General features: G+C 43.9%; 1 long non-coding RNA gene across 1 annotated transcript in view; it reads left to right on the top strand.

The window, feature by feature from the left end:
- The first annotated feature begins 307 nt into the window (after positions 1-307).
- LOC137141730 (uncharacterized) overlaps positions 308-9,949 on the top strand; it is a 10,279-nt gene continuing 637 nt past the window's right edge. Inside the window, exons 1-5 of the long non-coding RNA XR_010916717.1 lie at positions 308-409; positions 2,924-3,040; positions 3,699-3,893; positions 7,553-7,699; positions 9,488-9,599. This is a non-coding gene — a long non-coding RNA (uncharacterized lncRNA). The remainder of the gene's footprint in view (positions 410-2,923; positions 3,041-3,698; positions 3,894-7,552; positions 7,700-9,487; positions 9,600-9,949) is intronic.

The following is a 9,949-nucleotide window of genomic DNA, read 5'->3' as shown; positions in this document are numbered from 1 at the left end:
CCCCCCTTCCTTTCACTGGCCCCTCCCCATCATTTGTTACCTGCTTTGTTTGTCTGTGTTGGTTTATTTGCCCTGTCCTCCTTGCTTTGGCCTCCTTCTGGTTTGTTTGTTTGCCCCAGCCCAGCCCCTGAGTTGGTTTGTTCCCTGCCCTGCCTGGCTTAGGGGGTTTGCCCCCCAACCTTCTCAGCCCTGCTCCTGCCCCAAGCGCCACCTGTTCCCCTGCCAGCAGCTGTTTCTCTGTTTCCCCTTCCCCTCTGGCCCTTGTGCTCTTGCCCCCCAGTGCTCATGGCTTCGCTTTAATTGACCCCCCCTTTTAAGTTGCCCCCCTGCACACTACACTCCCGTCAGTTGATTTAGCGCCCCCCTCCACACCATGCAGCCGGAGGAGCCGGTTTCCATCTTCCCGCTGGTGAGTGTGTTGCCTCTGTGCCCCCACCTGGCTTAGGCCCCCCATTCTCCCTTGTGCTAGTGCCCTCCTCCCCTGCTTTCAGCCTAGTGGGGAGTAGTGGATGCCCTCCCTGCCCCATCCCTCCCCCCCACCTTTGCCCCCTTCCTTCCCTCTCCACCCCCTTCTTCCTCCTCTGCCCCTTCCCGCCCCCCGCCCCCCAGATGGCGGTTGTGCCTGGGGCCAGGAACCTCTCCCTGGATGCTCCCACCCTTATATTTGCCAGCTTCAAGTTTAGGGGGTAGGGACAGAGTTAGGTTGTTTTGCAGGGGTGGTGTGTAGTTTAGTTCTTCGTTTCCAGAGGTTTAAACTTTCACCATCATCCACTTATTAATGATCTGGAGGAATGGGTGGCTTGCACCCTCAGCAACTTTGCAGATGACACTTAGCTGGGGGAAGTGGTAAGGATAGGATACAGAGTGACACAGACAAACTGGATGATTGGGCTAAAAAAAATCTGATGAGGTTCAACAAGGACAAGTGCAGAGTCCAGCACTTAGGACAGAAGAATCCCATACACTGCTACAGACTGGGGACCGACTGGCTAAGCAGCAGTTCTAAAGAAAAGGACTTGGGGGTTATAGTGGACAGGAAGCTGGATATGAGTCAACAGTGTACCCTTATTGCCAAGAAGGTTAACGGTATATTGGGCTCCATTAGTAGGAGCATTGCCAGCAGATTGAGGGAAGTGATTATTCCTCTCTATTCGGCCCTGGTGAGGCCACATTTGGAGTATTATGTCCAGTTTTGGGCCCTCCAGAACAGAAAAGGTGTGGACAAATTGGAAAGAGTCCAGCAGAAGGCAACAAAAATGTTTAGGGGACAGAAGCACATGACTTATGAGGACAGGCTGAGGGAACTGGGTTTGTTTAGTCTGCAGCTTTCAACTACCTGAAGTGGGGGGATTCCAAAGAGAATGGAGCTAGGCTGTTCTCAGTGGTGGCAGATGACAGAATTAGGAGCAATGGTCTCAAGTTGCAGTGGGAGAGGTCTAGGTTAGATATTAGGAAAAGCTTTTTCACTAGGAAGGTGGTGAAGCACTGGAATGGGTTACCTAGGGAGGTGGTGGAATCTCAGTCCTTAGAGGTTTCTTAGACCTGGTTTGACAAAGCCTTGGCTGGGATGATTTAGTGAGTGGTCCTCCTTTGAGCAGGGGTTGGACTAGATGATCTCCTGAGGTCCCTTTCAACCCTAATGTTCTGTGATTCTAAAGTGAACTGGCAACAAGGGGAAATAGGGAGGTGGCAAAGATTGCAGATGATACAAAATTACTCAAGAAAGATAAGTCCAAAGCAGACTGTGAAGAGTTACAAAGGGGTTTCACAACATAGGTGGCTGGGCAACAAAATGGCAGATTAAATTCAAAGTTGATAAATGCAAAGTGGTGCACATTAGAAAACACAGTCCCAGCTATAGAAACAAAATGATGTTGTTCTAAATTAGCTGTTACTTCTCAAGAAAGAAATCTTGGAGTCATTGTGGATAGTTCTCTGAAAACATCCACTCGATAGCTCTTTTGACTGCCAAAGCATAATAAAATGTTAGGAACCATTAGAGAAGTGATAGGTAATGAGATAGAAATTATCATAATTCCACTATATAAACCCATGGTAAACCTCACCTTAAATACTGCATGCAGTTCTGGTCACCCCATCTCAACAAGACATGGTAGAATTGGAAAAGGTGCATAGAAGGACAACGAAAACTATTAGGGTTATGGAGCAGCTTCCATATGAGCGGAGATTAAAAGATTTGGTCTGTTCATCTTGGAAAAGAGACAGCGAGGGGGGGAATATGAAAGAGGTCTATAAAATTATGAATGGTGTGGAAAAGTGGAGAAGGAAGTGTTATTTACCTCTTTACATAACATAAGAACGAAGGGATCCCATCATGAAATTGTCATCAGATTTATAACAAACAAAGGAAGTAATACTTCACACAATGCACAGTCATCCTGTGGAAATCATTACCAGGGAATGTTGTGAAGGTTGTAATTATAAGTTAGTTCCAAAAAGAATTGTATACGTTCATGGAGGATAGGTCCATCAATGGCTGTTAGCCAAGATGGTCAGAAATGAAATGCCATGCTCTGGGTGTCCCTAAGCCTCTGATGATTATTTGCTGGGAGTGATGGACGGGGGTAATTATTGAATGATTCATCCCTTCTTTTCATTCCCTCTGAAGCGTCTGGCGTTGGCTGCTTTCGGAACACCGGATACTGACTTAGATAGACCATTGTTCTGACCCAGTATGGCCATTCTTAGGTTCTTCTCTGTTTGGCTTTTGCTGATCTATAATTCCAAGTTCTATGTTTATTAACTTATTTAATACTGCTTCCGCAAAGAGGCAGTGTGTGTTGTACATCAGTTGAGATAGATACCAAGTGACCGAGTTGAGTCAGAGATAATCAGAACCAGAGTTTGAGCCCCAGTTGTGTGCAATAAAATGTTAATAGAACAAAGTGATTTTGGTCAAAAGGTTTTTTTAGGAGGGCTGTAGCAAAGGAACCTCTTGGGCAGGTTTCTCCGTCTTTGGACCACTATCCCTGACCTGGATCCACATGACGACCAGTACATTTCAGGACAATGTGAGGAAGTAAGTAAAATTCAGAGAAATAAGAATAGTTGGCCTTTAAACAAAGATAATGCTGAACCTTAAATATAGTGGAGCTAGTGGTCTGCTATGATAACTTTCCAAATGCATGGAGGGAATCAGGTGCACCCATCTGTGAACAGGGGACAGTGTAAGTGTCTCATTGAGGAACCCTTGAGACATGGGAGAGCAAGAGGAGAGGAGAAGATGATAGGGAGCTGGTGTTTGTGAGGTGCCACAAGGCAGGGAGGGCTGAGAAGAGAGGGGAGAAAAAAGGAGGGGTAGGTGAAAGACTAGGATTCTAGGGAATCAGTGATGGTTGGATACAGTGGAAGGAGGAGAATGGAGGGTGTCAGGGAGAGGAACTCCTGGTAACTGGCAATGGTGAGAGCGGGGAACTGGGACTGAGGGAAAAGTGGGTGGAGGGTCCAGCAGTGGTGCTGTGGTTGAGGGAGGTTTGGGTAGGGGCTTAGATGATTCTAGCATTTATACAGGCTCTCCTGGTTCTGCCCCCTTCAGGGTATGTCTGTAAAACCATTTCACAGCCCTCTATTTTAATCCGTCCACTGTCTCACCCAGAGCCATTATATCAAACATAAATCGCTTGTCTTTGCTGTCAAGGCTCTTCATGGCCTATCCTTATGTATCATCTCTCATTCAGTAATGAGGTGCCAACTCCCACTTCTGACAAGGCCTTGATACCAGCCTTCATCACCCACGTGTTAAATCTTCAGACAAACTCCTTCATGGACAGGAAAATTAGAATAAAGTCAAAGGAGCAACAAGAGGGGAGGAAATCTGCTCTACATCTTGGATGTCTATATACAAATGCAAGGAGTCTGAGGAAGAATGAGAAGTATTTATACATAAGCTAAATTATTACTTAATTTGTATCAGAGAATTGGTGGGACGAGTCTCATGACTGGAATATTGCTGTAGAGGGATCTAGCTTATTGAGGAAGGACAAGCAGGGTAAAAAGGAAGCAGGTGTTGCATTATACATCAAAAATATATATGCTGGTTCTCAGGTCTAGAACAGTGGGAGGCAGATCAGCTGAAGTTCTCTAGGTAAAGATAGAGTAAAAAATTGCAGTGACTCATGGTTGGGATCTACTATAAATCCACATATCAGGAAGATGATGTGGATGAGGCATTTCTAGAGCAAATAACAGAAATACCCAAAACACGAGACCTGTAGTCAGGGGGGACTTGAACTACATCGATTAGAAAAGTAATACAGTAAATCACAAAATTTCCAATACATCCTTGGAGTGTTTTGGAGATAACATTTTCGTTCCAGAGAGTGGTGGAAGTAATCAGGGGGACAGCCATTTCAGACTTAATTATTACTGAGAGGGAGGAATTGCAGCGAATCTGAAGGTTGACGGCAATTTGGGTGAAAGTGATTATGAAATGATACCTAAGGAAATGATTCTAAGGAAAGAAAGGCGTGAAAGCATCAGAATAAGGACTTCTGAAAAGCAGACTTCAACAAATTAAGAGAACTGGTAGGTACGGTCTTATAGGAAGAAAATCTAAGGGAAAAATGAGTTCAGGAGATCAGGCAGTTTGTCAAGGAGACAATCTACAATTATGCCTTTGATACTAACCTGATGTGAAGGAAAGAAAGGAAGAATGGTAAGAGGTCAATATAGCACTGCAGAAGCTCTTGAATGACCTGAAAATCAAAGTGGAATCCTACAAAAAGTGGAAACAAGGACAACGTCATGGAGGAATATAGAAGGAGAGCGCAAGCAAGTAAGGACAGAATCAGAAAGACTAAGGCACAAATGAGTTACACCTACCATAGGATGGAAAAGACCAAAAAAAAGGTGGGGGGAGAGGGTTCTATAAATTCCTTAGGAGCTAGAGAAAGACAAAGAAAGGTGTAGCTCCTCTACTTAGCAGGGAAGAAAAACTAATAACTGATGACATCAAGGAAGCTCAGGTAACTAATGCCTATCTTGCTTCAGTCTTTACTAAAAAGGTATATGGTGATCAGATACTTAACACAATATTAACAATGAATGGGAAGGAAGATAAGACAAAATAGGGAAAGAACAGGTTAAAGAATATTTAGATAAATTGAATATGTTCAAGTCAGCAGGGCTTGATGAAATTAATTTTAGGATACTTAACAAACAGTTTTGGAACCATTAGCAATTTTCTCTGAACTCCTGGAGGACGGATGAGGTCCCAGAAGACTGGAGAAGGCCAAACTTAATATCTACTTTAAAAACAGGAACAAAAAGGACTTTATGAATTAAAGACCAGTCAGCCCTTTTTTCCTACCTTCAGGTATTGAATTAGTAGTCCTATAAATATGAGAATGGAAGAGACTTCCACAGTCATGTAGTCCATTTCTCTGCACTAGTATTTTTCCAACCTATTCTTGAAATTCCACAGTTGTCTTAGGTAATTTGTTCCAGTGCTTAACTACACTTACTGTTAGGAAGTTCCTACTTCTTTTTTTTTTTTTTTTTAAAGTCTAATTTAAATCTCCCTTTCTGCAATTCAAGGCTATTACTACTTCTCCAGTTCCCAGTGGATAAGGAGAACAATTTAGCACCCCCTTCTTTATAACAACCTTTTATGTACTTCCAGACTCTTAACATGTGTCCCCTCAGTTTTCTCTTCTCCAGACTAAACAGACCCAATTTTCTCAATCTTTCCTCTGGACCTTTAATCATTTCTGATTTTGCTCTTCATCCATTCTGTCCACATCTTTCCTGAAGTTGGGGCCAAGAACTGGAAACAGTATTCCAGTTGAGGCCTTATCAGTGCTAAGTAGAATGGAAGAATGACTTTTCATGTCTTGCTTACAGCACGCCTGTTTATACCTGCCAGAATGATGTTTGTGATTTTTGCAAATGTATTAAATTGTTGACTCCTATTTAATTTGTGATCTACTACAACCCGCATGTACTCTTAAGGCAGTCCTTTCCCATTTTGTATTTTTGCAATTGATTAGTCCTTCCTAAGTGTAATACTTTGCCTTTGTCCTTCTGGCATTTCATGCTATTTATTTCAGACCATTTTTCAAGTTTGTCAGAGTCATTTTGAATTCTAATGCTGTCCTCTAAACTGTTTTCAGCCCCTCCTCTCTTGGTGTTTGCAGACTTGATCAGTGTACTCTCTCTGCCATTATTAAAAACATTTATAAACATATTGAATAGATTTGGACCCAGGTCAGATCCCTGAGGGACTCCACTCAATATACCCTTCCACCTTGACTGTGAACCATTGACAATTACTCTCTGATTATGGTTTTCCAATTAGTTGTGCACACCTCATTGAAGGTTCATCTAGGCCATCAGTCCTCAAAGATCTCCATCGTGGTCTAAGCTATATTTCTGTAGTTTGCTCATGAGATGGTCATGTGAGATAATATCAAGAGTTAAGATATATCACATCTACTGCTTCACCCATCCACAAGGTTTGTTAACCAGTCAAAGAAGAATATTAGGTTGGTTTGAGATAATTTATTCTTAACAAATGCAGATTGACAGTTACTTTTCACCACATTTTCTTCAAAGTGCTTACAAATTGATTGATTATTTGATCCATTATCTTTCTGGCTACCAAAATTAAGCTGACTGGTCTATAATTCCTTGGGTTGTCCTTATTCACTTTTTTATAGATAGATATAATATTTGTCCTTTTCCAGTTCTCTGGCATATCTCCCATTCTTCATGAGTTCTCAAAGATAATCACCAATGACTCAGTTCTGTTCAGCTAGTTCCTTAAGTATCCTTGGATGTATTTCATCAGGCCCTGCTGACCTGAAGACGTCTTCAAAGATTATTACTAATGACTCAGAGGTGTCTTCAGCCAGGTCCTTAATGAGCTTACTCTACAACAAGGGAGATTTAGGTTAGATATTAGGAAAAAAGGTTTCTAGCTACAAGAATAGTTATACTTTGGAATAGGCTTCCAAGGGAAGTTGTGAAGTTCCCATTATTGGAAGTTTTAAAAACCAGGTTGGATATACACCTGTGAGGGATGTGAGATTTACTGGGTCTTGTCAGAGCACAGGGGGCAGGATTTGATGACTTCTTGAGCTCTCTTCTAGTCATACATTTCTATGGTTCTTATGCTTGCTCCCATGCTGCTCTTTGGAGGAATTCCTCATAAACATCTCCAGACCAACCTCATTATCTTCCTTCCCATCCTTCCATACAGCTCCCCTGTTCCATGAAGCCTACAACATATGACAATGGCTGGGCTACAGGTGTGCTGAGACCACTGTCTTTCAGGGTAACAAATCATAGAATGTAGGACTGGAAAGGACCTCGTGATGCCATCAAATCCAGTCTCCTGCACTTATGGCAGGATCAAGCATTATCTAGACAAAATGTTGTCTTGTTTCCTTATGCTTCCTCTGTCACTATTCCGGGCCACTGCACCTGTATTCCCCCTCTGTGGCTCACATGAGCACCCACTCTCAGGCTTCCCAGTCATCATCTCTCTTGGGTAGAAACTCACATCTCTTTCTCCTGACTGTTGTATCTCCAGGCTACACAGCTCCCTGCCTACTGTGCCCAGCAAGGCAGATTCCTTCAGCAGGCCTCCTTTGCCTTCCTTCCTCAGAGGTTATGAACAGCGTAACTGCTCCTGGTTAAGTTAACCACACCTCTTTCCCAGGAAACAATGATTCTCAAGGTAAGAACTTTACATGGAATTCATATTAAAAACAATCAAAGAACCTATACACATGCTAATAAGCTTACCAGAGATCACTCCAACCCCACCAAAGGACCAGGCAGGTGAACTGACCTTCAAATCCCAACAACCGTTTTTTCCTGTGGTTGCAAGCTAACAGTTGTTAGCTCAGAACCAGAATGCCCATGCATCTGTGAATCACCCTTTTATCCTGTTTGGGCCTCTGAACTTGTCTTCATGTAACAGGTGATCAGCAGGCAATGGTTTCTCCTCTTGAGTGCAGCTACCGTAGAGTTAAGTTCCTTCTCCTCCCCCAAGATTTTTCCTAGGAATCCCCCTTAATTTTGGGGGATTTAATTTAATTCTTTCAAAGAGTCCTTTGAAGCTCATAATACTTCCTAGGGTTTAAATTACCCAGGTCTCCTCCACAGAGGTGTTACAGACCATCTCATAATACATATTTTTAATACAATGAACTCCTAGGATACTCAGACTGAATTGAATAAGGTTTGACTTAATTCAGTAAGGATGGTCCAGGATATTGCAGGAAATTGTCATCTCTGTCACACCCAGTCAGTTTGTATCCATCTGTTGCTTCTTTTATGCTTAGATGGTCAGATCTTTGGGGCAGAGACAGGTTTTTGTTCTGTGTTTGTAGAATGGCCATTAGAACGGGATCGTGGTCCATGACTAGTGCTACTAGGCACTACAGTAATAGAAACAATGAATGATGATAATGGGGTGATTCTGGGCAGTGGGAGGGAGGGTGTTAGAGAGCAGGGAGAAGAAGGTTTGGAGCAAAGGGTTCCTGTGAGCTGGGAGGACTAGAGGGACTGGTAAGGGGTGGGGATGCCATGGAACAGCTGTTTTAGGGAGTTAGAATGTTGTGGAGGGCTGGAATAAATGGAACGTAAGGATCTGGAAGGGTGCTGGTGAGAGTAAAGAGAGCATGGGTGCCTAGTAGCGGGTGCTTCAGAAAATGGGGGTGCTAGCAATGGGGGGAGTAAAGGACACATTTTTGCCACGAGCTCTTGAGAATCAGAACCAAGGAATCATTGAGACAGTGGGAGATGGGGTGGAAATAGTTGGGAAGCAGGAAATTTGGGAGAACTGATAGTGAGGAGGGCTTTGGGCAATAGGAGGGGAGGACATAACACAAGGAGTGGTTGCTCCTCAGGTCCCAGGAGCTGGGGAAGGATGAGAACAATTAGTGGAAGGAGTGTGGGGCTCATGGTGATTGAAATGGCTTACTGCCTGTCTGTGCTCTTCCTTATCTGAGTGCCCTGCCTCACCAGTCAGGCCTCGTGCCTTTCCCTCCCCTGTAGTTTCTCTTGGCCTCTGTCAGTAAGAAGAAGTTCCAGGGGGACTTTGCCTCTGGCTGGAGTCTTCTCTTTCTGAGACATGGAGTTACCTGTGCTGGGTTTTAGGAGCCCTTTGATTGTGAGTGTTGAGCTGTGTATGTTCCCAGGAGACATGTAAATCCTTCACAAAAAGAGTGTCCTGTACCTTTGAGTACCTAGGGAGCTGGCTCCTGGATTTTAGTGCTTTAAACTGGGCTGTGGTTAAAATTAAATTAGATAATAGCCAATGGCTCTGAAATCACCTCAGCCAAAGCACCCTCGGGTGCATTGAGGCCCCATGGACTTGTGAATGTCCAATCCTTCTAAATAGTCTTGAACTCCTGCGGGATGTTTCGCCTCCTTCCCATTCTGTGCCACTAGGGTTTTTTTCTGTGTGAAATGTCCCACGAATTCACCTGATCTCATTTGTCGTCTTTTCCTGGGGCAGGGTTTCCAGTTTCTAAACCTGATGTCATCTCCCACCTGGAACAAGGGGAAGAGCTGTGGGCCCCAGATCACCAGGGCTCAGAGGAAAGAGATCCGAAGAGGCAGCTGAACAGGTGAGGGGTCATTAAACCAACTCAGGGCCTGAAGGAAACAGCTGGGATACCCCACAAAGACCTTGTGAGCTCCCCGAGTTCAGGATGGTGCCCAGCATGTGTCATATCCTCAGGGCAAATATTGCTCATGCCTTCCTATCCTTCCTGACTAACTCCTGTCAGTAGCTTCCTCCCAAATTTGCTTCTAACTTGATATTTGGACAGGAGCTGGATGCAAAATCGATCCCCACCCTCCTTTCTCCTCTCCTTCCCCTTTGGGGAAAAGTCAGTCCCTGAATTGTTTTCCATCTCCAGCTGTTCTTTTGGTTTGATCTCCCATTTTCCATGCCTCTTTCTGAGGGTTTTTCTTT

This window comes from Emydura macquarii, unplaced genomic scaffold, assembly GCF_026122565.2.
Source record: "Emydura macquarii macquarii isolate MOO-44397 ecotype Brisbane River unplaced genomic scaffold, CSIRO-AGI_Emac_v2 contig_3113, whole genome shotgun sequence".
Classification (NCBI taxonomy): Eukaryota; Metazoa; Chordata; order Testudines; family Chelidae; genus Emydura; species Emydura macquarii.
This window is presented reverse-complemented; position numbering and strand designations above follow the sequence as displayed.